Here is a 24,325-nt window from a genome sequence, read left to right as displayed (position 1 = left end):
CGCATGTTTCAAGTGCTTCATGACTATCACTGATAATTGAGCAATTAACTTGAAATTACCAAATGTGCTGTGATGGCACAATATGTAGTAAGCAACATGAAAGAATGAAGAACAGAGGAACTTCATACAGAGAAAAAGAAATAATGAAGAGTAAAAGACCATAATAAAAACAGTACTGAGTAAATTTTAATGGTCCGAGGTCTCAGTGGTTTAACTGTACCAGTAAAATGGTTTAATGAAACAAGTCCTGAATATTATGGGACTTTTTTAGAGTTTGTTCTGGTGCAACAAAAAGGAACCTTCTTTCTAACTGGTCTTGTGTAATTCTCATCGATTGGTTAAAAGTAAGTGAAGGAGTTTCATAAGACAATAAGCACAAAATGATTAGGTTAAAATTTCAGAGGGGCAGATGCTTAAGAAACAGGAGCTTGCCAAAGGGGAATAAAGGGAAAGGAGGGGGGATGGGAATAGGAACAACAGTAGAATGAATTGTATATAACTTTCCTATGTTCATATATGAATACACAACCAGTGTAACTCCATATCATGTACAACCATGAGAATGGAAAGTTATACTCCATGTGTGTATAAATGTCAAAATACAATCTACTGTCATGTATATCTAAAAAGAACACATTTTTTCAAAAAAGAAACAAGATCTTGCAAAAAATTGATGTAAAGTCTTACTTTAAATATAAAACAGACAAGGCATTAAATCTAGAGCTAAAGATAACCTCAAGAAAGCAAGCTATTGTAAACATATTTACCAACAAAAAATTGAGATGCATGGGTTGACATCTAAACAAAAGAATGAAACCCAGCTCTACTGGAAAAACCAGAATGCCTCTTCAGTGTTCATCTCATCAAGGTCTTTAATATTGGGCTTCTCTGGCTAAAACTATTATATGATTGTAAAGGGTAGCTTTTTTGTCCTTAAATATAGCCAATGAAGCTAATTCCATAAACCCAAATCCTACCTTATTGCAGTGGCAGGCCATTTTAACAGTTTGCAAGAAAAAAAAAGCAATTTAGAAAGTCATAGAGGAAAAACAGATTCAAAATTACAGCAAATAAAGGACACTATTAAAAACATTTTTTTTTCTCAAAATTCTATCAGTATTACTCCAAAACAGCACTAGGAGATTAAAAATAGACCAGGCTCTCCTTTCAGGTATAAATTAGAAATAAAAACTAGAGACAGCATGAAGCACAAGTATCTAAGGACACTAGTATATAAAACTTAAAAGCTTAAAATGTAATGGATATCCACATTCAGATTACCAAATTCCTTTCAATTAAAGTAGATTTCTGGCCACAGTTCACAAATGTATAGTAGCTGTGTATATTAATGCAGATACTTCAAATGTCAGTATATCTCTAATTAACATGAGCACACAACTGTAAAACTGAAAAGGTACAATTTTAAATTCCTTACATTCCCAGCATTAATGCTTTCATGGGGCAGCTCCCGTTGTCATGGAAAATGGCATTCAAGCCCTATTTGTGGATTTTCACAGCTCATCTTTTTTATTTACCTGCTCTATGTCAAGATTAGCTTGGAATAATATTTTTTAAAGATAATGCACTTAGAGCTACTTGTCCTTAAAATCACAGATGTTCTCACTGAGGGAGCTTTGGTCTGGGCTCTGATCAGTCTGAAACTGATTTCTTTCCATTTTAAAATACCACAAAGACATGAATTTGTGATTTTCTTTGTTTCCTAAAAATCTATGCAATTCAAAAAAAATTCAGCTGAAGTGATGACATGTGGTAGTTTGGGGATTGAAGTGTTAGAAAATGTCAGGGAAAACCAAATGCCCCAGGAAAATGAAGAAATGAAGTAGTAGTAGAAGGCTTTCTGCAATCTCTTCTCCTACTTACTTTACCTTAACTTTTCAAAATTATTTATTCAGTAACCATGTGAAGTCTGAGATAGTGATGGAAAACCTCGGAAACTCTCTCAGAGAAAACAGCATGGTATTGTGGAAAGATCACTGAATTTATACCATGAATTCAAGTTCAAGTCCTGCTACTCTGCAAAAATGAGGATAATTCCTACACATATTACAGAGTTTTTAATATCTGCAAAATAAAGAATTATACCAACTTAAAATAGTATTATTAGTGCCTCAAGCCTGGGATTAAACAATTCTCACTTTTTGTACCAGACAATAAAGAACAAGTGAGAGGCTTTAGGGAAAAGGTTGCTAATAGAAACCATGAACTGAGACAGAACTTTATAAAAGGGAATTCATTGATCAAATTACTAATGTGGCTTGAGTAACCTGGAAAAGCAGGGTACCTAATGAACTACCTTTGTTGTTGTTTTATTTAACCAATTATTTATTGCCATAGTGAAACTGAATAGTTGGAGTTACATAATTATTTTTTCATTAGAGATAAAAAAATTGAATGTGAGTTACTGACATGGGAAATAAGGTCTTCTTACACAATGCCTACTTTGAGAAAAGAGACAGGTAGTTTAATTTTTAAAAACACTATAATTATTGTAGTTTCTGAAAACATAAGTCTTTTTCCTTCACAGTATTTTCCTCTTTTGATCTGGGTAGTAGATGTGAGTAAGTAAGATTCCAATCAGTTGTCACACTCTTGATGTGGCCTATTCCTTATGGATGTGCAAAACAATATCCCACTTTCCTTATCTCACAGACCAGCTTCTGTACACCTTACTAAGAAACCTCCCCATGGCCATGAGGTTTAACTTTCTGCCTTAAATCATGTAGCAAATATGCAGTTGGTAGACATAGAAATGAAAGTTCATAAAAGAAGCCCATTTACTTGTTCTTAGGCCTAACTAGATTAACATTTCTTTTGTTCAAGCTGCTTTATCATCCAGTGTAGGTGATGAACAGTTTCCATAACAATTGAAAGAAACTGAAACTAAAAATTCTGAATGCCATGTTAGTTTCATCTCACTTATCTCAGTCATAGCATGCTGCCACATCTCTTTAATAAGAAGATTCTGCAGTTGGGAGATCAGTCAAGAGATGATCCTAACAAAGCTTTTTCACTCACCCAAGGAACAGCAAAGTCCATACCCTGCTCTAGCATGTGAAAATCTTCAAGACAAGAAAATAATTATTTTAAAATCTGTTTGACTACCATGACTTCTGCTTCAGTGACCAGACACAATCAAACTAAATGTTTTTTGTTGCTGTTGTTTTTAAAGTGAAACTCCAAAATTAACATGAAAACTATATCAACAATGCCCCTTCTAATTTTAATCTTTCCCTTTGCTAAATCACAAAATTTTTTTTAGCTAATTGGATCACCTCCATTCAAAGATAGCCTATGTGTATCCATTGTGCAGGGAAAAAAGTGAAGAATTTAGGAAAGAAAACCTTTGAGTGATGAGAATTGTAAATTATATATTAAGGAAATTCTCCTTGGTTGATGTGACAGTAATTATATTTCTCACTGTAAAAATTTTAATCATCCTGAAAACTTACTAGAATGAAAATGACTGATAAGAAAGAAAAGAGAACGAAGGTTAAAAAAAAGAGAACAAAGCAACTAATATAAGATTTGGACAGCTCAAAATTATTTCCCTTCATTCAGATTTCTAATAGGTTAAACTCAGCTCCTTAGAAGCTACTATCGTCACCAAGAACCCTAATAAAATATAATATATTTCTTTCTCCATCTTCTTTGCTTCCCATTCCTCACCATTCTGCCTTACACAAATTAAAAGCTTATGGTTAATCCAAATGACCCATGAAGTTTACAAAATTTCATTTTAAGCAAGAATTCAATCTTCAAATAATAAAATGTAAATTGATAAAGTTTCGTAAAAATAACTATTCTTAATGCATTCAATATAAACAAAATTTACTAAAATATTTTAAACATAAAAATCTACTTTTTTAAAAGATGGTCCAAAATGTCTAACCCAGTCAATACTACCACTAACAGAAAGGTAAAACTGATTTTAAACAAATTTCCACTGCTTTCTAGGTGAATACCAAATCATTTAAACTCCAGTTTAAGAAATTATTTTTTTCAAATACTTTCCTGGAAGTATATTCTTTAAAACTTATTTGTAGCAGTAAACTAACAAAGAAAAAGTTTTTTATGTTTTTGCTATTATGAAATATAAAAGAGCCCCTTAAGTGCCAATTGTTTATAATAATGCACACATATGAATAGGTTTTCCATTCAAGCTACTTAACTGTGGGTCTCTAGGTTTATATGTGTGGTGGCAATGCTGGGGATTGAATTCAGGGCCTGTGTTCTACCACTGTGCTATATCCCTTGCCCCAGAAAGGCATTTTTTAAATGTGTCATATAATCTCAACTACTTCTATAGAATAAATATATATTGATAACAGATCTTTATGTCTTTTTTGTTCCTTAAAATTTACCTTCTTTCCCGAGAAAAATTACCTTTGTTCACCAAATTACCATTTAAAATATAATGGTGTTTGGGGGTTGGGAAAGAAGGAATACTACATTTTGAAGTATATTACACATTCACCAAATGAGTCTTTGGTTCCTTAGTACATAATCTCCTCATGTGCTGACAGCACTTTAAATTCTATATCATCTCAAGTCTTTTCTCTGAGCACAAGCACACAGTAGTTTTCAAGTCCAGATAACCAGAAGATGTAAAAAGTTATCATGGTAGATTATTCATGTGATGTAGACTAGAATATTTAAGGTAACTCATTCCTCCAATTGAGCCTTCTTCCAAAAAAGGAAGATATTTATTCTTTAGGCTTTTAAATAATGGGCCCTGCATTGTGTTTTTTTTTCCCCCACTGGAAATTACAATAAATTGGCTTTTTCACCAGCTAATATTTTTTTGTATAGTCCTCTTACCTCCCCCCCAAAAAAAGCTAATAATACAATTAATACTTTGTGACAAGTATCAAAAAACTAATAAAAATTCAGACACAAAGAAGAATTTTTTTATACATTGTAGCCATTTCACTACCTAATGAGAACAGTAATAAATAAACCAATACTTACAATTACGCACAAAAAATCAGCCCCAGCACCCAGAAATCACTGGTAAATTGCCTTTGAATTCATGAAAGTGACCTGAAAAATCAGACACAAAATGAAATCAAAAAGGACAAGTAAACTGTGGTTATATGCTTTATTAAAGAAGTATACTTTCTGGCTATAAACCATACTATTTTTAATACAGGCAGTTGTCTTCATCTACTCTAACAACTTTTTCCAAGATTATAATGTCAAAAGAAACAATTATTTCATTATTCTACATTTAAGAATACTTCCATCCAATATGGCTTTTTAAGAAAATTTCAGTAATAAAGTAAGTGTTTAAAAGTATAACTAGGTACAAACCAAAGGGAGATTTTTATAGGATAGAGAAAGGCAAGTCATTTTTTAAAAACATATTTATCTCAGCAAGTTAGCTTCATAGAGAGTATCTTGAATGTGTTTAACAGTAATACCTCATAAGTAAATGAAAAAAAGAGGAAGCAGTTTTTGTTCTATCTAAAGTGTAGAGCCCATTATTTTTAGCTCAGCAATATAATATGTATCCTGTATAAGCCACAATTCAATCCAAAATTATTTTGCTTGCATACACTTTAATATTGGCTGAAGAGGTAACACATGCAATTCAAACACACAGAGCTAGACTTATAAAAAATTTAAACTAGCACAATGAGTCACTTTATGCCTCTAAATATCTATGATTCCCTCTCTCCACAACCCCCATGCATTAGAAGGTAGTTCAGTAGTTTATTTTTATTGTTTGGTCTAAATACAGCACATTTTTAGTTCCATGAAAACAAAGAAACTTTGTTACAGAGGCTGTATTCTTTCCAGAATGTGAGGATGGCTATGAGTAGAGTTCAAATGAAAATAATAATGGAATTTGAGTTCCTAATTTAGGTCAGAAACTTTCCTAGTCTCTGGGGACTGATTTGATTGATTTTGTGTTTTCAAAATATAGCCAGTAAATATCTAGGTTAGTTAGAGCTAACTAGGTTTAAATTAAATTCATCCTGGGGAAAAAAAGTATCTTGGTCAACATTTGTAGGAACCACTATGCCCAACTTTGCAATTATAGCACAAATGGCCTTAATAGATTAAGTACTGGCATCTGAAATTAATCTGGGATATGAACCGAACATCTAATTCAGCCCTTTCCCAGTCCCTAAAATATGCTTTTATCTAAGTGACCAAGATAATTTATTTTATTTTCCATTGACAATTGAAGATAATAAGGCCTGGACATTTGGACAGCTTTAAGTATCAGTAGCTAATCCCATTAGGCTTCTTCCCTTGACTTCCTTTTTTTTTTTTTTTAATAGTAGAAAATGATGCCTAAGACTTTCTCCACTCCAGTTTCACCAGTTTCCAGCAATTCTGTAAGGCCTATTTCCACATGTACAGGAAATATAGTAGAGTCTAGTCAAGGAAAGGTAGTTCTATCATTAATTTTGTAATTATATTGTTTTCTTCATAACTTTCTGATGTTTGGGGATCCAGGAGAATAATTCTATCTGAGATATCATACAATCCTACTTGGACATATTATGTAGTCAGCAAAGAATACTGTGGCTAACACAGATCTCATTTTTTCAACCACTGGACTCTTCAGGAGTTAAGACCTATAATTCTAAAAATATTTTTAATTTTGGAGCAATTCAGATTCCAGACAACATATCAGGGCAAATGATGGTCTAATATATACCAAAACAAAGTCAATAAATTTCATTTTTCATTTCAGTGCAGTCCAGATATAGAAATTAAAAGCAACTCTGAATTGTATTATCAACTGATTACTATTGGTAGCATATTATAACAAAAAATTATAAGAGATTAAATTCCTAAGGCCACAGAGCTCATTATTATAAAAGGGAAAATTACCTTAATGCATACTTCCTCAAACAGAAAATTTAGAAAAAAAAAACAAACAAACATTTTGTGACTGGCAGAATTAAGAAGTAGTAGACAAAAAATGTGTTAAGTTACTTTTTTAAGAACTAGAAGAGTTTAGCCTGAAGAAGACATTTCCAAAAATAAAAGTAGTCACTTTGGTCTTGAGGGCAGCACAAAAGTAAGAAGATACAGAAAGAAATGCCAGAGCAAATCAGCATCTGTCCTGGAAAATTACAATCTGTTTAGTATAAAGGGAACAACCAATCACCCATGGATTTGATCCAATCCTCTATTTGTTCATTCATTCATTCAGCAAATAGTGATCATGGGTTAGGAATTGTACTAAACTATAAGAACACAGAAAATTAAAATTAAAAAAAACAAGTTCTCTCCCCCTCAAGAATTTCAATCTATGATCCAACATGTTCTATAGACTTTTGTATCTAATCATTGGTGGTGACAGGCTCCACACTATTAAGTTTTTAAAAATCTTTTATACATTCTTAATTTACTTAATTTTAAAAATTTCATTGCTATAAACCCTCGAATATAAAAATGCATAAAAAATCTAATAAAGAAATGTACAATAAAATACAAATGTTCACTAACAAAAATATTAACATAAAATATTAATCCCTCTCACAATCAAAGTAATCTAATAAAACATTTTACCTATAATATCAGCAACATATTTCATAAAAAATGGATGCTAGGGTATGGAAAATAAGAGCTTACATGGTGGAATTATAAATAGGGTAGAAAATGTGTGTGTGTGTGTGTATGTGTATGTGTGTGTATGTGTGTTTTACTAGGAATCAAACCCAGTATTTTATGCATACTAGATAAGTGCTCTACCACTGAGTTTCATCTTCAGTCCTTATTTTACTTTGATACAGGGGTCTCATTATCTTGCCCAAGCTGACCTTGACCTTCGACTCCTTCTGCCTCAGCCTTCCACGTAGTGGGATTACAGGCATATGTTATGACCCCCACCTGCACATAACTTTTTTGGAAATTTAACATTCACAAAAAATGTTAGGAACTAATCATAAAAATGTTAAGATATACCACATATAATGTTTATTATAGCATTTTATAATTGTCTAGTATTGAAAATAACCTGACAGGTAAGTAAATTATGGTACATAAACATAACACTACTATGTAACTATTAAAAATCACAATACAAATCTATATTGATGTAAAAATATGGCCAAAATATACTTTTGAATTAAAAAATACAACATGAATAGTAATAATCAACTCATAGAAAATCAAATATATGTGTATATATGTAGAAATCAAAAAGCATGTGTATCTATGCAGGTTTTAAAAAGAATAATTGGACAAAATGTTAACATTAGACAGTAAATTCCAAGTTCATTTTTACTTTCTTATTTTTATTAGTATTATTTAGTTATTTTATATAAATCATGTCTAATGCATCACAAAACAATCAAGCTATTTCTAAAATTTAGTACACCACTCATATATTCAAAAGAAATCAGATCTAGGGCAGCTTATTATTAGTCTGGTGGCAAAAGCCAAATAGTAACATTAGGTTGTTTTTTGCTGTTGTTGTTGTTGTCGTTTTTTTAATCCTCAGAATTACAGGGTAACTTCAAATGAGTATCTAGATATCAAATTTAAAAATCACAAACATTTTCACAAAAGCATGTACAAGTCTACCAAAAATAGCTAAGAGATCAAAGGTAAACAGCAAATAAAACACTGCCACCTCCCCCTATAATTAGACTTTAAAAGCTTTCAAGCTAAATTTATTAATCCTACTTAAAACTGTCTCTAAGTTACACCCATCTCTCTCTTCTATTTAACACTCCCCCTTTTCTTTTATGATTTGCTTTAGCAAGAAGGTACAAGAATCAGATGAGAGGTTACATTAATTGATCTTCTAACCCTGACAGCCAATGAACCTAACGTACTATTTAAAGTACTAATGTGCTTCTAAAACCATGTTTAGCAAAATTTTGTCCACATTTACTTAAAATTATAGCCCTGTATGTTTAAAACTGAAGTCAAGTTAAATAACTTTCTTTAATTTATTGGTTCACTAACAATAATTACATTATAGCAAACCACTGAGTTAAAACAATTGCGTTCAAAGCATTTATTTTCTCAACTTTTTAAAAGTTTTTAAAAATAATTTTGTAGTTGTCAATGGACCTTTATTTTATTTATATGTGGTGCTGAAAATCTAACCCAGTGCCTCACACATGCTGGGTAAATGCTTTACCACTGAGCTACAAGCCCAGCCCCTAAACTAACTTCGAAATATGAATGTCTGGTCTTTTCATCAAAATTAAAATTAAGGGGCTGGGGATGTGGCGCTTCCCTGGCATGCGCGGGGTGCTTGGTTTGATCCTCATCACCACATAAAAATAAAATAAAGGTGTTGTATCCACTAAAAACTGAAAAATAAATATTAAAAAATTCTCTCTCTCTCTCTCTCTCTCTCTCTCTCTCAAAAAAAAATTAAAATTAAGGGTCATTAAAAATTATCCTGTATGCAAAATCAAATGAATTTTCCTGGAAATGTGATTTTGCATTAGAAGTATTGTTACTTCCTTCTTCCCCCTCCCCACAAAGAAAGGGAACTTCTTTATTACTACTACCACTTTTTCTTTATACCTTTACAAGGCTAAACCCATGTGTCTTCAACTCCATAATGCTTAGCTTTACTTTTGTCCTTAGTAATGAATGACATAAATAATGCAGAATTTAAGTAGATTATAAAAATAAAATGTGAAATGTGGATTTCAAAAGAATTTATATTAAGCTAATGCCAATTTTTTAAAATTTGTTTAGTTGTCATTGGACCTTTGTTTTATTTATTTATATGCAGTACTGAGAATCAAACCCAGTGCCTCAGACATGACAGAGGCAAGCACTTTGCTACTGAGCCACAACCCAGCTCCTAATGCCAAAATTTTTAAAAGGTAATTGCTAAAACTAAGGGCATCACAATAGTGAATAAAAAATAAACATTTACTTATTGGTACTTATATCCACTCAGGCAAAAGAGTGTTTCTAAGGTATCAAGGAAGACAACTTAAGATACTACCTAGTTCATGCTTTATTTTCCTGGAATAACTTACTTTTCCCATGAAAGAACAATTTCTTCTAATCTTAAATATCTCCAAAGACAGTAATTATTGAAGCCTACTCATAGTTGCCTATTCATGTATTCTTTGCTGGTCGATTACATCTTTAATAATTTTAATATTAAATATTGATGACCAAAATTTAGAAGGAAGATTGACAAAACATATAGAGTAGATTGGCTAAGAAACTTTATGAAAATCATATTACATTAGAATGATTGCATGTTCTAAAGATGTAGTGGTGATGAATTGTAGACATCAGCTAGTCCAGTGGTTCTTAAACAAAGAATGAAGGGAAGGGAGCGGGGATAAGAATAGGAAAGACAGTGGAATGAATATGACATAACTTTCCTATGTACATATATGAATACACCACAGTGAATCTCAACACTATGTACATAAACAAGACTGGGATCCTAATTAGAATAAGACATATTCCTTGTTTATAGATATGTCAAAATAGATTCTACTGGCAAGTATGACTAAAAAAATTAAACTTTAAAAAGAGTCCCAAAGAGCTAGTGTGACATTTATCAATATTTATTATATTAAAAACTAAAGCTGAAAAATTTTAATAGTTATTAATCATTTAAAATAATAATAAACCTACTCATTTTATTTAAATATAAGCCTATTTTCAAAATTAGAAGACTAGAATTGTTTTATATTTTTGCAAATCTCTGATGTGCCTTGGTTTTATTTTAAAACAGCTAGATTATCATGGATGCCACATATTGCATTTGATCTGTTGCAATACTTAGGATTGGTAGATTTTGTGGCGGATACCCATTTTCATACAGGTATGTAGTTGGAAAGTGGCAGTGTTTTAACAGTCTTTTCAGATAACTGTAGCTATTCTTCTTTGAAATTACTTCAAAATTTGACAAGCAGTCATTCCAGAAATGTTAATTACAATATAGTATTAATAAAGTTTTTGTTGTTTCTTAAATGTCTTCTGGCCTTTAAATTAATATTTTAGCCATGCATGATTTTGTAACATCATACATTGGTTCAGCTAAAGAAAGAAAAAACTGGTTCACTGAGTTATTTCAAAATGTTGACACATTTATTTTAAAAAAATTTTTTTCATAATCACATTTTTCATTATCACCACCAATCTCACCAGAAAAGATTTTAAGTATACAGGAAGGTGTCAAGTTCATAGTGATGGATACACGTTTTCCAAACCATTACTTTTTCCTTGAAAGCTTGAATTTTATTGACAAAAAAAAAAGTTTATCAGCTGCTTTTCTTTAAGTGAGTAGGCTCACTTCGTTTATTTATTTATTTTTAATATGTCTGCCAAATATCAATTCTAAATAACCACAGTGTTAGTAGACACTCTTTTAAGTAAAAACTGCATGATTCTAACTCAGCTTAGTTCAATTCAAGTGTTTCCTCAAGATACTCATGATACTAATATATATAGCATAAGTGCTTTATATATACTTCTTATTTAGACCATTAAAAATGTACTCAAGAATTCATAAAATTAATACATTTTACTGCTTCATCTATAATATTAAGCAAAATTGGGTTTCTTTGCTCATCTTCCCCATGAGTAATAAGGATAAAGAATTCAATGAATCCTAATATACATTTATGCCAGTGTCTTGATTTATGCTAAGGAACCAGCAATTTTACCTAAAATTGCATTGCATCTTTAGTGCAGTTGTTAATACAGTAAAAAAAAAAAAAAAGCAAACAGCAACTTTGCATTATGAAAAAAATAATTTTCACTTTGAAGATCCTTTGAAAGGGTCTCAGGGGTCCCCAGAGTCCATGGGCCACATAAGATAACTGATCATCTACTCTGTTATTCCATTTTTCAACTAAGGGAACTAGCCAACAAAGAAGAGGTAACAAAATCTACAACAACTGGTATAATATGGCAATAACTGGTTGAAAGTTAGTTTCTATTTCCTTTTTCCAAAAGAACAATATTAGGGATAAACTAAGTTTATAGATAAATCTTTAAAAGCAATGGGGTAAGTTTCCTCACAAAGTAAGATAACTCTTTGTCAAGAAGATTGTAAAAAGAATCCTCACACTGAGCTGCAAGTTGAAACATGCACCAAACATTAGGTGATTATAAATTCACTTAGAAAACTTTTATAAAATTCAAATTTGTTATCCTCACTCCAGACCTACTAAACCATACTGTTCCTGAGTGAAACAGGAGTTTCCATTTTTTAAAAAGCTCTCTAGGTGACTTACAGCTGGTCTGGCTATATACTGATGTGCAGGAACTGCTATACCACCTCTCTTCTGAAGTCACTACCATACTAATATTCTACAATTGTATATTTTATCCAAACTCACTAGGAATCATACCCTTATACTTTATGTAACATATTTTAAGCCTACTTTAAAAGCTGATAAATAGTCAGGGTCAAGATATTTCTGGATCAGTAGAAAAAGAATTAACGTTGCATTCCCTAGGCCCACTACTTCACCTCTGCCAACATGTGTGGCTGAATTATAAATCAGAAATATGATTACCTAAGTTTGACATGTTTTCACAACTGCCAACACTTTATTGTTCTCCTGAAGTAACAATTCAAGAACAGCTATCTGTGAACAAGGATAGTCAGCCTAAAAATAATGTATATATAAAATATGAATAAAACTATTTAGAAGAAAGCATGTCTTTACTTTAGAAAGGCATTGTACAAAGGCACCTACCTTATCATTATAAACCAAGATCAAAATATACACCACTGGGACTGGGGTTGTGGCTCAGTGGTGAAGCATGTGTGTATTTTATTAAAATAAAAGCATATTTATTTAATAAAATAAAAATATTAGATGTGTGTGTGTATCACAAACTTAAACTACTTACAGAATCACCATGTGAATTACTCCCCAAAACTCTGCGATTTTGAGGTCCTGACTACACAAAAATTCCAAATATTTAAAAAATACAATATAAGGTAGCAAGGCCTCTTGACCAGGATCAAATAAAAATGGTCAACATATCAAAAAACATTTTGGAATATATTTTGTGATTTTTCACCCAATAAGCTTGTACTTTGGGGTAGGGTGTACTGAAGGTTTAACTCAAGGACAATCTACCACTGAGCTGTATCCCCAGACTCCCCACACATACACTTTTTTATTTTATTTTATTTTATTTTATTTTATTTTTGAGACAAGGTCTCACTGAGCTGCTTAGGGCCTCACTAAATTGCTGAGTCTGGCCTTGAACTTGTGATCATCCTGTCTCAGTCTCCAGTATGCCAAGGCACCTGGCAAGCTTGTATTCTTTTTTTCCTTCATGTCTCTTACTTTTCTTAACAAAATATACTTCTTTGAAATAACACCCATTACTGTGTTTTTTGATATCCCTTTTTTCTTGTAGCCTGATTCAGGCATATGTGATACCTCTTAACAATAAAAGGCAGTCTTGTGTGAGCAGGATGGGAGAGAAAAAGTGATTATCAAAACAATCTTTAGGGCTGGGGTTGTGGCTCGGTGGTACAATGCTTGCCTCACATGGGTGAAGCATTGGGTTCGATTCTCAGCACTGCACATAAGTAAGTGAATAAAATAAAGGTCCATCAACAAAAAAATATATTTAAAAAAAAACAATCTTCAGACTACCATTATAAAAACCACCTCAGGCACTTATTAAAATTAAAATGTTTTAAAGACTATTAGGCTCCACCCAGATCCACTCAATGGGAATCTGTTTTTACCATAGTCCCTAGGTAATTGCCAACATGCTAAAATTCAAGAACTTCTGGGCTAAATGAAAATTTTATTACTAAAATGTTTTATCTTACTGAAAGGATTCTCAGTGATTTTGGAGTTCTTGTTTTAAATATTTTCTTAAATGTAAGATAGTATTAGAAACTAAACATGAATTTAGCTTAAAGATTATTTCTTATGCTTTTTTTTTCTTTTTTAATTTGAGATAAAGACAACAGCTATTCTCCAGCAATTTAATTAACATTTCTGAGAGCCCACAGGATTCGTGGCATGAATAGGGATCTCTGGGGTACAGAACAATAAAGCACAATCCCAGATCTCCAGCAACTGACAATCTGAATTCATTGTAAGATAAATATTGTAGTTAGAACAGTTTCACATTGCTATGTGTTACAATTCTCAAAAAAAAGGGGGGCGGGGAAGATTCCTCTCTCTGCTCAGTTTTCTCTCCGAGTTTTGTTCACAAACAGAGTAATAGAATGGCAGAACATTTTAAAACCAACCATTTAACAAAATCTTGCAAATAAATACTGATTTTTAATTCATGCATCTTTTTAATCAGTCTACAGATTATTATAGAGTAAACAGATAGAAACATATGAGACAGGCCTGTGTTTCATATTTACTCTAGGTAGGTAAGCCAAGACAAATTTAAAGACATCTAACGAGGGTCAATCTTGATCCTAATGTTAAGAAATTTCTTCTTGCCACTCTTAGTGCCACTCCCTCTTAACCACAAATAATGACTTCAGTAATGGAACTCTGTAATTTAAAGTATCAGGCAAATAATACCAACTAACTTAGATGAGTTGACACCGCCTGTTGTGTAAATATGTACTTAGATGATTATAAAAATAACAGCAGCATTATTAACTAGATACAGACTGGAACAACTTATATGAATGCAGAGTCAACATGGCCTGAACACGCTGTATAGCATATTGTGGCACCTTATATTTTTTTAAGTATTTTTTAAGTATTTTTCAATTCATGGTAGAAGTTTAAAAGAGGAACAATTCTAAAAGAAGAGAAAATAAAGATTTTGTAACTATGGGCTAATTATTTGGAATATATCATAATTACTCATCATTTACCATATGCTTGCTCTGTACCAGGCACTGTTTTAAAGACCTGAAAACATGGATGAAGTGGAATTGGTGATGTCAAAGATTTCATAGCCTAGTAGAGACAAATAATTAATTACAGCTTTGTGTAAAATGTTAGGTGAAGAAAGAATATAAAATTATATAATCTCATTTTCTAAAATAATAAATATATATTTTAAAATGGGGACATTACTATTCTCTTCTCAAGTTCTTTGTGAGGATTAGAGATATGAAAATGCTTCCTAGGTGCCTTCTGTAAATGCTTTTTCTTTTTGCTTTTTCCCTGAAACTCAGCTGAAATGTATCAGTCATAACTTACATGGATGACACAGTGGCTGATATGGTCGCGCATTTTTTAAAGAAGAATTACTTAAGGGTAACAAGACCTTAAAACTATGTCCTGGGCAATGCTATCATATCATCATGTTCAACAACTAAACACTGCAGACCCACTAGGAGCTTATCTGGATACTATGTTAGTCCTTCTGAGCCCTGATTATCTTTTGCTCACTCTCAAAAATGCAGAAACAATGAGAATCATGTGGTGAGATCTTGCTAATCCTTTTACTATATGTTCCTCATAACAATTTAAAGATTTCACTTTAAAATCCAGAAAAGACCTGGCCTGATCTCTCTCAAACATTGCCTCACTCTCTAAGTGAAAAATATCAGGGATAAGGAAATGAGATGTGCTCAAATTTACAGTCAAGGAAACAAACATAACTCAGGACCACATGACAAGTTGGTGACAGAACTTTCATTATAAGTCAAAGTTTCCAATTACTAAGCTTACGTCTGTTCCAAGAGGAAAATAAATGTCTCCAGTTACTCCATCTGTAAAATGGGATCCTCAGCATTCAGTTTTCTCACAAAATATCAATTTCTCTACTTCACTCTTGCACTTACTCACTTGACCAAAGATACTTTGTAAAATGGAAGCAGGTTATATGCTTGGATTCCAAAATATATTTGTCCAGTGCCAGCACTTTCCTATCCCTCCAAACCCCAAATAACTACAAATTCCTTATTTTCCTGTCCTGGAATTTTCCTAATTTCACTTTCTTTTACTGACTTCCTCCACCCCTAAGAGATCTGATAGAACTCTGTGTGTGTTCGTGTGCATTCATGCAGAGATACACAGGAAAAATACCCTGCTACATACTTCATAATTCTTAGATCCAAACAGTACTGTGCTAATTCCAGCACTTGGACAAAAACCACTGCCCTTTTAAATGTGAAGAGATGGAAGAAATGGACAGATCTTTCCAGTATTCAAGTCCTGTCCTAAATTTCATCCCCCTCAACATTGTTTCTGCAGAATTCACATTAAGAAAAAAAAAAGACAATTATTATTAAGCAAATTATATAGACCAAGTATTATTTGAATGATATTTATTTTCTCATTCAATCCTCATGATTAATTGTGAATAAAGGATTACTAGGCCTATTTTATAAATGAAAACCTGAAATTTGATGGAATTAAATATTCAAAAATATAATAAGTGGGGCTGGGGATGTGGCTCAAGCGGTCGCGCGCTCGCCTGGCATGCATGCGGCCCGGGTTCGATCCTCAGCACCACATACAAAGAAAGACGTTGTGTCTGCCGAAAACTAAAAAATAAAATATTAAAATTCTCTCTCTCTCTCTCTCTCTCTCTCTCTCTCTCTCTCTCTCTCTAATATATATATATATATAAAATAAGTGGCATGGTCATCACTCAAATTCACATATTCTGGTTTTAAATTTAGTACACTTTCCCTGTTCAAGTAGCATTCCTTAATATTTCAGATCTAGCCCTTTCAAAACTTCTTGGTTCTCATGCTAAGAGAACTTCTTTTAAGGGATTCTAAATCTTGCTATCTCTGTCTACTGATAAAACCCTGCTCTTTAACCACTATCATTCTCTGGGACAGACACTATGTCAAGCCCACATATCAGCCTGATTGAAAGCCTTCTTCCTGTATCTTCTCAGAGTAGTTTCTGGGATGGAACTAAGGGCCTTGCATTCTACTGAGTTATAACCACATTTCCCAATCTTTCTTATAAAAAGTAAAAAGAAAAGATCACAGGTATTTCATATACAATATGAAAACTTACAACAAAAGTTAATAAAAATATTCCAAAGTCAAGTATGTCATAAATAAATAAATTAGGGGTGATTTCAAAGATTAAATATACAAATGTCTTTCCAACAATAAAATAATCTAAGTAAAATTTAGGACAAAATTTGTAAATATTACAGAAGTGTAAAAATTAAAATAAGCTTTTACTAACACAGGAATAAATTTGCAGATCAATGGGCAATATAAATTAGTATATGGTATAAGTGACCTTTCAAGTCAGTGGAGAAAGATGAACTAACTATTCAATAAAAGGTTCTGAGAATGGGTAGATGTTTAAGAAAAAACAATATTGAACCCCTACCTCACATTTCACAAAAAAATCAATTCTGAATGGATTTTTTTAAGGTAAAAACTAAAAACATAAATAACCTGCCAGAAAATCTAGGTAGCTATTTGTATAATCTTGAATGACAATCTTTCCAAGCAAAGCATAATATTAAAATAAGGAAATGTTAGTAAGAAGGACTACACTAAAATTTTACTCTTCTGTATAAACTATGACCATTAATGAAGTTTAAAATACAAAACACATAATAAAAAACATATTTTTCATACAGTAAGTCAAAAAAGAACATAAAGATCTCCAACAAATCAATAAAAAAATAGCGACAGAAATAAATGGAATATTTACAAATGTGAAAACAGAAAAACAAGCTAAAAATATATTCAATATCACAATTAATTTTGAAATGTTAATATATTTCAATATAAGACAACATTTTAGCAAAAAGTTATGGTATTGTTAATAAGTAATGCTCATGTAGAAAAGAAATAGAGAGTGTCCAATTCCTTTGTACATAATAAGGAGGAAGAGGAGGAGAAGGGGGAAAGACAACACCACATGAACAATGTAATATAGACCAACTTTTCTGGAGAACAATTTGATAAATCTGCCATTTCTAGATCACTGATGGCAAAATCTCACACAAAATGGGAAGGTGTAAATAAAAAGCAAGATTCTCATTCTAATATATCCAGATGTTAAATGTATATGTCCTTTAATACAAAAATTCTATTTTATCCTAAGGAAATTCTTGGACAAGAAGGTAAAGACACACATGTAAAAATGTTTACTAAGGTGTTGTTGATAATAACAAGTGACTGGGAATCACCAAAAGTCCATAAATATTGGGATAAAATTCAATCAGAAAATAGAGACAATGCAGTCATTAAAATTGTGACATATATCCATCCATATTTATCAATAAGAAAAATATTCATAATTACTGGGAGGGGAAGCTAAGAAAACAAATGTATGGTATTTTCCATTAACATAAAAAATAAGTTACTATATGAGTACATATGCAAATGAATATTAAAAGGATATTCAGCAAAACATTACTGAATGTAGAGAGTATTGAGTATTGAGAAAAAGTATATATATCAAAAGGTTATTGATGAGTGTTGAAATTATAAGGGACTTTGTATTTTATCTCTGTTCCTTTCCACATTGTCTGGGGATTTTACTATATTTGCATTCATTTCTTATATAGTCAATGGAAAAAACTATTTTATTTTAAAATGATTAAAAGTGGGGTAAAGATTAATATCCAAACACAAATTACTTTTAAACCAAATCATAAGCTCAAAAATGACACCGAAAAAGGTAAAATGGTAGATTGATGGTAGGGAGGGGAAATGACTAAACTTACCCTGATTTTAAAAATTCAGTGTTTATACATGTATATAAATGTGATAATATAAATTATACACATTTATCTACTTATATAATAAATGATTATGGAGCAGGGTGTGGTGGTGCATGCCTGTACTCCCAGCAGCTTGGGAATCTGAGGCAAAGCTAGACTCAGCAACTTAGGCTCTAGCAATTTAGCAATAGCCAGTCTCAAAATTAAAAATTAAAAGGGGTAGGGATGTGGCTGAGTGGTAAAGTACCCCTGGGTTTAATCCCAGGTACCAAAAATAAAAAAATAAAATAAAAATTATATGCCTTTATAGAAAGGTTGTAAGAAAATGGCACACCATCTTTCCATAAAATCTGTTCTGACATCAATATGATTAATTTTACAATTTATGGTGCAGCCAATTTGGAAAGCAGTATGGAGATTTCTTGGAAAGCTGGGAATGGAACCACCATTTGACCCAGCTATTCCCCTCCTCCGTCTATTCCCTAAAGACCTAAAAAGAGCATGCTACAGGAACACTGCTACATCGATGTTCATAGCAGCACAATTCACAATAGCAAGACTGTGGAACCAACCTAGATGCCCTTCAATAGACGAATGGATAAAAAAAATGTGGCATTTATATACAATGGAGTATTACTCTGCATTAAAAAATGACAAAATCATAGAATTTGGAGGGAAATGGATGGCATTAGAGCAGATTATGCTAAGCGAAGCTAGCCAAGCCCTAAAAAACAAATGCCAAATGTCTGCTTTGATATAAGGAGAGTAACTAAGAACAGACTAGGGAAAAAGAGCACGAGAAGAAGACCAACATTAAACAAGGATGAGAGGTAGGAGGGAAAGGGAGAGAGAAGGGAAATTGCATGGAAATGGAAGGAGACCCTCAGGGTTATACAAAATTACATACAAGAGGAAGTGAGGGGAAAGGGAAAAATAATACAAGGGGGAGGAATGAATTACAGTAGTGGGGGTAGAGAGAGAAGAGGGGAGGGGAGGGGAGGGGGGATAGTAGAGGATAGGAAAGGCAGCAGAATACAACAGACATGAGTATATCAATATGTAAATCAATGGAAGTGTAACTGATGTGATTCTGCAAGCTGTATACGGGGTAAAATGGGAGTTCATAACCCACTTGAATCAAAATGTGAAATATGATATATCAAGAACTATGTAATGTTTTGAACAACCAACAATAAAAAAAAAAATTTTAAATAAATAAATAAATAAAAATTTTACAATTTAAAGTGCAGAAGAAAAAAGAGATAAAAGACAATATGAGTTCTATATTCAAAAACAAGTAAAAGTTTAAAATGTATCCCATTTTCTAGGAATGTTATTATATGGCTACTAAATTTTTTATTTGGAATCCTAGCCAATAGCACAGAGAAACACAGATTGGGTATATATCTATCATTTTGTATAATAGAGTTTTCAGTTAACTAACAGAAATACCTAAATTTCCTTGAATCAGCAATATTCCTCTCAGAGTATATAATGCAACAGAATACCTACTTTTTCCTTGATAAGTAACTCATCTGCAAAATGCACATAATAAATCTGTCTCACATACTTGACAAAATACATCACCCCTTCATGTTCAAAACACTAGAAAAACTAGGGATAGTAAGAACATACCTCAACATTATAAAAATTATATATGCTAAACTTAAGACCAACAAAATTCTAAATGGAGAAAAATTGAAAGCATTACTTCTAAAAACTGAACAAGGCCAGGATGTTCTCTTCCACCATTTCTATTCAACATCATCCTTGAAACAATAGCCAGAGCAATTAGAAAGGACAAAGAAATTAAAGGGATACGAATAGGAAAAGAAGAACTCAAACTATCACTATTTGCTGAGGCATGATTCTATATTTAGAAGATCAAAACAATTCCACCAGAAAACTTCTAGAACTCATAAATGAATACAGCAAAGTAGCAGGATATAAAATCAACACCCATAAATCAAACACACTCCTATACATCAGTGATAAATCTACTGAAAAAGAAATTAGGAAAACTATCCCATTTACAATAGCCTAAAAAAACAATAAAATGTTTGGCAATCAATCTAATGAAAGAGGTGAAAGACCTCTACAATAAAAACTAAAGAAAGAAATTGAAGAAGATGTTAGAAGATGGAAAGACCTCCCATGCTCCTGGATAGGCAAAATTAATATTGTCAAAATGGACATATTATGAAAAGCATTATATGGATTGAATGCAATTCCTATTAAAATCCCAATGAAATTCTTCATAGAACAAGAAAAAGCAATCATGAAATTCATTTAGAAAAATAAGAGGACCAGAGTAGCCAAAGCAATCCTTAGCAAGAAGAGTGAATCAGAAAGCATCACAATACCAGACCTTAAACTATACTCCAGAGCCATAGTAACAAAAATGGCATGGTATTGGCACCAAAACAGACATGTAGACCAATGGTACAGAATAGAAGACACAGAGACAAACCCACATAAATACAGTTATCTCATACTAGACAAAAGGAGCAAAAACATACATTGGAGAAAGGATAGCCTTTTCAACAAATGGCGCTGAGAAAATTGGAAAGCCACATGTAAAAAAAAGAAATTAAATCCCTGTCTCTTACTCTGCATGAAACTCAACTCAATGTGGATCAAAGACTTAGGCACTAGAACAGAGACCTTGTGCCTAACTGAAGAAAAATTAGGCCCAAATCTTCGCCATGTCAGCCTGGGATCTGACTTCCTAAAGGATCTGACTCTAAAGCACAAGAAGTAAAACCAAGTATCAATAAATGGGATGGATTTAAACTAAAAATATTCTTCTCAGCAAAGAAAACTATGAATAACATGAAGAGAGAGCCTACAGAATGAGAGAGAATCTTTACCACATGCCTCTTAGAGCATTAATCTCCAGGATATATAAAGAACTCAAAAAACTTAACACCAAAAAAACAAATAACCCAGTCAATAATTGGCCTAAGGAATTGGACAGACACTTCACAGAAGAGGAAATACAATGAGTCAACAAACATATGAAAAAAAAAATGTTCACCATCTCTAGTAATTAGAGAAATGCAAATCAAAACTACTCTAATATTTCATTTCATTCCAGTCAGAATGGCAGTTTTCAAGAATGCAAGCAACAATAAATGTTGGCAAAGATGTGGGGTAAAAGGTACACACATACATTGCTGGTGGGACTGCAAATTGGTACCACTACTATGGAAAGCAGTATGGAGACACCTCAGAAAACTTGGAACGGATCCATTATTTGACCCAACTATCCCACTCTTCAGTTTATACCCAAATAACTTAAAATCAGCATATTACAGTGGCACAGCCACATCAATTTTATAGCAGCTCAATTCACAATAGCTAAGCTATGGAACCAACCTAGATGCCCTTCAATAGATGAATGGATAGAGAAAATGTGTTACAGATACACAATGGAATATTACTCAGCCTTAAAGAAGAATGAAATTATAGCATTTGCAGGTAAATGGATGGAAGTAGAGAACATCATGCTAAGTTATCCAATCCCCAAAACAACAAATGCCAAATGTTTTCTCTGATATAAGGATGCTGATTCATAATGGTTGCGGGTGGAACATGGGAGGATTAGATGAACTCTAGATAGGGCAGAAGGATGGAAGGGGAGGGGAGAGGGCATGGGGGTAAAAAAGATGGTGGAATGAAATGGACATCATTACCCTAAGTACATGTATAAAGACACCAAAGATATGAAAATTGTGTTCTATATGTGTAATATGAATTGTAATGCATTCTGCTGTCATATATAATAAATTAGAATAAAAATAAATAAATTTAAATAAATAAATAAATAAGATTTCATCTCACCCTGTCAGAATGACAATTATTAAGAATGCAAGAAACAATAAATGTAGGTGAGGATGTGGGGGAAAAGATACATTCATATACTGCTGGTGGGAATGCAATTGGTGCAACCATTATGGAAAGTGGTATGGCGATTCCTCAGAAAACTTGAAATGGAACCACCATTTGACCTAGTTATCCCACTCCTCAGTTTATACCCAAAGAACTTAAAATCAGCATATTACAGTAACACAGCAACATCAATGTCCATAGAAGCTCAACTCAGGATAGCTAATCTATGGAACCAACCTAGGTGCCCTTCAACAGATGAATGGATAAAAAAAAATGTGATTGATTATATATATACACACACATATGCGTGTATACACACACACACACACACACACACACATACAATGGAGTATTACTCAGCCCTAAAGAAAAATGAAATTATAGCATTTGCTGGTAAGTAAAAATATTGGGCTTACAAACAAAGTAATAACACTCAACAAATTTTCAACAATTATTAGGAAGGATCAGCAAACAGTTTTGCAAAAGACCAAGTAGAAAGTATTTGAAGCTTTGAGGGCCATCTAGATTCTGCCATATGGATTTTGTCATATTGGCTTAACTTCCCTCACAGAGCAAAAGAAGCCACAGAAAATACATAAATGAATGGGCATAGATGTTTTCCAATAAAATGTTATTTATAAAAATAGGCAGTGGGCCGGATTTAGCTACCCTGACATAGTTTACTTATCCTTGACTTAATGGATTCCCCAACTGGAGATACCCTAAATAGCTCTATAATGTTTGACTCCCTGGAAATATTCCTTGAATAATTATATTTTCTAGGTCAGTATTTTCCAAAGTGTATTCTATATAACACTTTTCCTGCAATATTAAAAAAGTCTACAATTATATAATTTTTAAAAAATTTGAATTGAATAGACTTTGAACAAATACTTCTATTAAGAATTTGTCATAATATATGGTTTACAGGAGACCACTTCTAAAACATGAAGACATGCAAGTAACAAAATAAATGGATTTTCAACATATAACATGAAAACTCTGATCAAAGGAAACTACCGACATCAGATGAGAATGGCTTAAAGTCAGAGAATTACTAGATAAACATAATAAAAAAAATAATAACAATAATAGTAGCAATAAGAAAGTCAATCTACCAATAACATATAACATGTCTAAGTCTGTATGAACCAAATGACATAGCCACAAATTACTTATTTAAATCTGACAGAAATAAAAGGCAAAGTAAATAAATCTATAATCAGAATGAAAATTTAAAAATACTACTCTGAGTAAGTGAACTAAAATAAATAGAACAGTTAACCAACATTATCAATGAATTTGGCCTAATTGACATTTAGAATGATGTGTCCAACATCTGCACAATAACCATTATTTTTAAGTAAATACCACATTACTGACTTAACAGTAAAATATTGAAAGCATTCTGTTAAGATAAAAAATGTAACAAGGTTGCTAACTATCACTACTTCTATTCTCAAGATTGCATTGAGCAGTATAATAAGATAAAACAAAAATACAAACGTAAGAATATAAGGTAAGATAAAGAATATAAGGCAGGAAAAAGAAAAATATAAATATTAAAGAAGTTAAAATATAATAATGTGAAAATGATTGAACAGTTAGAAAATCCCAAAGAATCTAAAATAAAGAATTATAAGTGAGTTTGGCAGGTTTACTTTGTGCAAGAACATTGTACAAAAAATACAGAGTATTTCTATATATAATGCCAAGCAAAATGAAATTTTAAAACATCATTTAAAGAATTCAGGGAAAGGGAGACAAAAGGGAAATTGCATGGAAATGGAGGGAGACCCTCATTGTTATACAAAATTACATATAAGAGGTTGTGAGGGGAATG

The 24,325-nt window shown here is 32.2% G+C and overlaps 1 protein-coding gene across 10 annotated transcripts in view; it reads right to left on the bottom strand.

The window, feature by feature from the left end:
* The window catches only part of Sox6 (SRY-box transcription factor 6), a 580,734-nt gene that overhangs the window by 476,138 nt on the left and 80,271 nt on the right, over window positions 1–24,325 (bottom strand). For all 10 annotated transcript variants that reach the window (XM_078046426.1, XM_021727329.3, XM_078046425.1 and 7 more), the window contains exon 2: window positions 4,990–5,061. The gene's annotated coding sequence lies outside the window, so the exon portion shown is untranslated. The remainder of the gene's footprint in view (window positions 1–4,989; window positions 5,062–24,325) is intronic.

The sequence above is a fragment of the Ictidomys tridecemlineatus genome, chromosome 4, assembly GCF_052094955.1.
Source record: "Ictidomys tridecemlineatus isolate mIctTri1 chromosome 4, mIctTri1.hap1, whole genome shotgun sequence".
Lineage (NCBI taxonomy): Eukaryota > Metazoa > Chordata > Mammalia > Rodentia > Sciuridae > Ictidomys > Ictidomys tridecemlineatus.
This window is presented reverse-complemented; position numbering and strand designations above follow the sequence as displayed.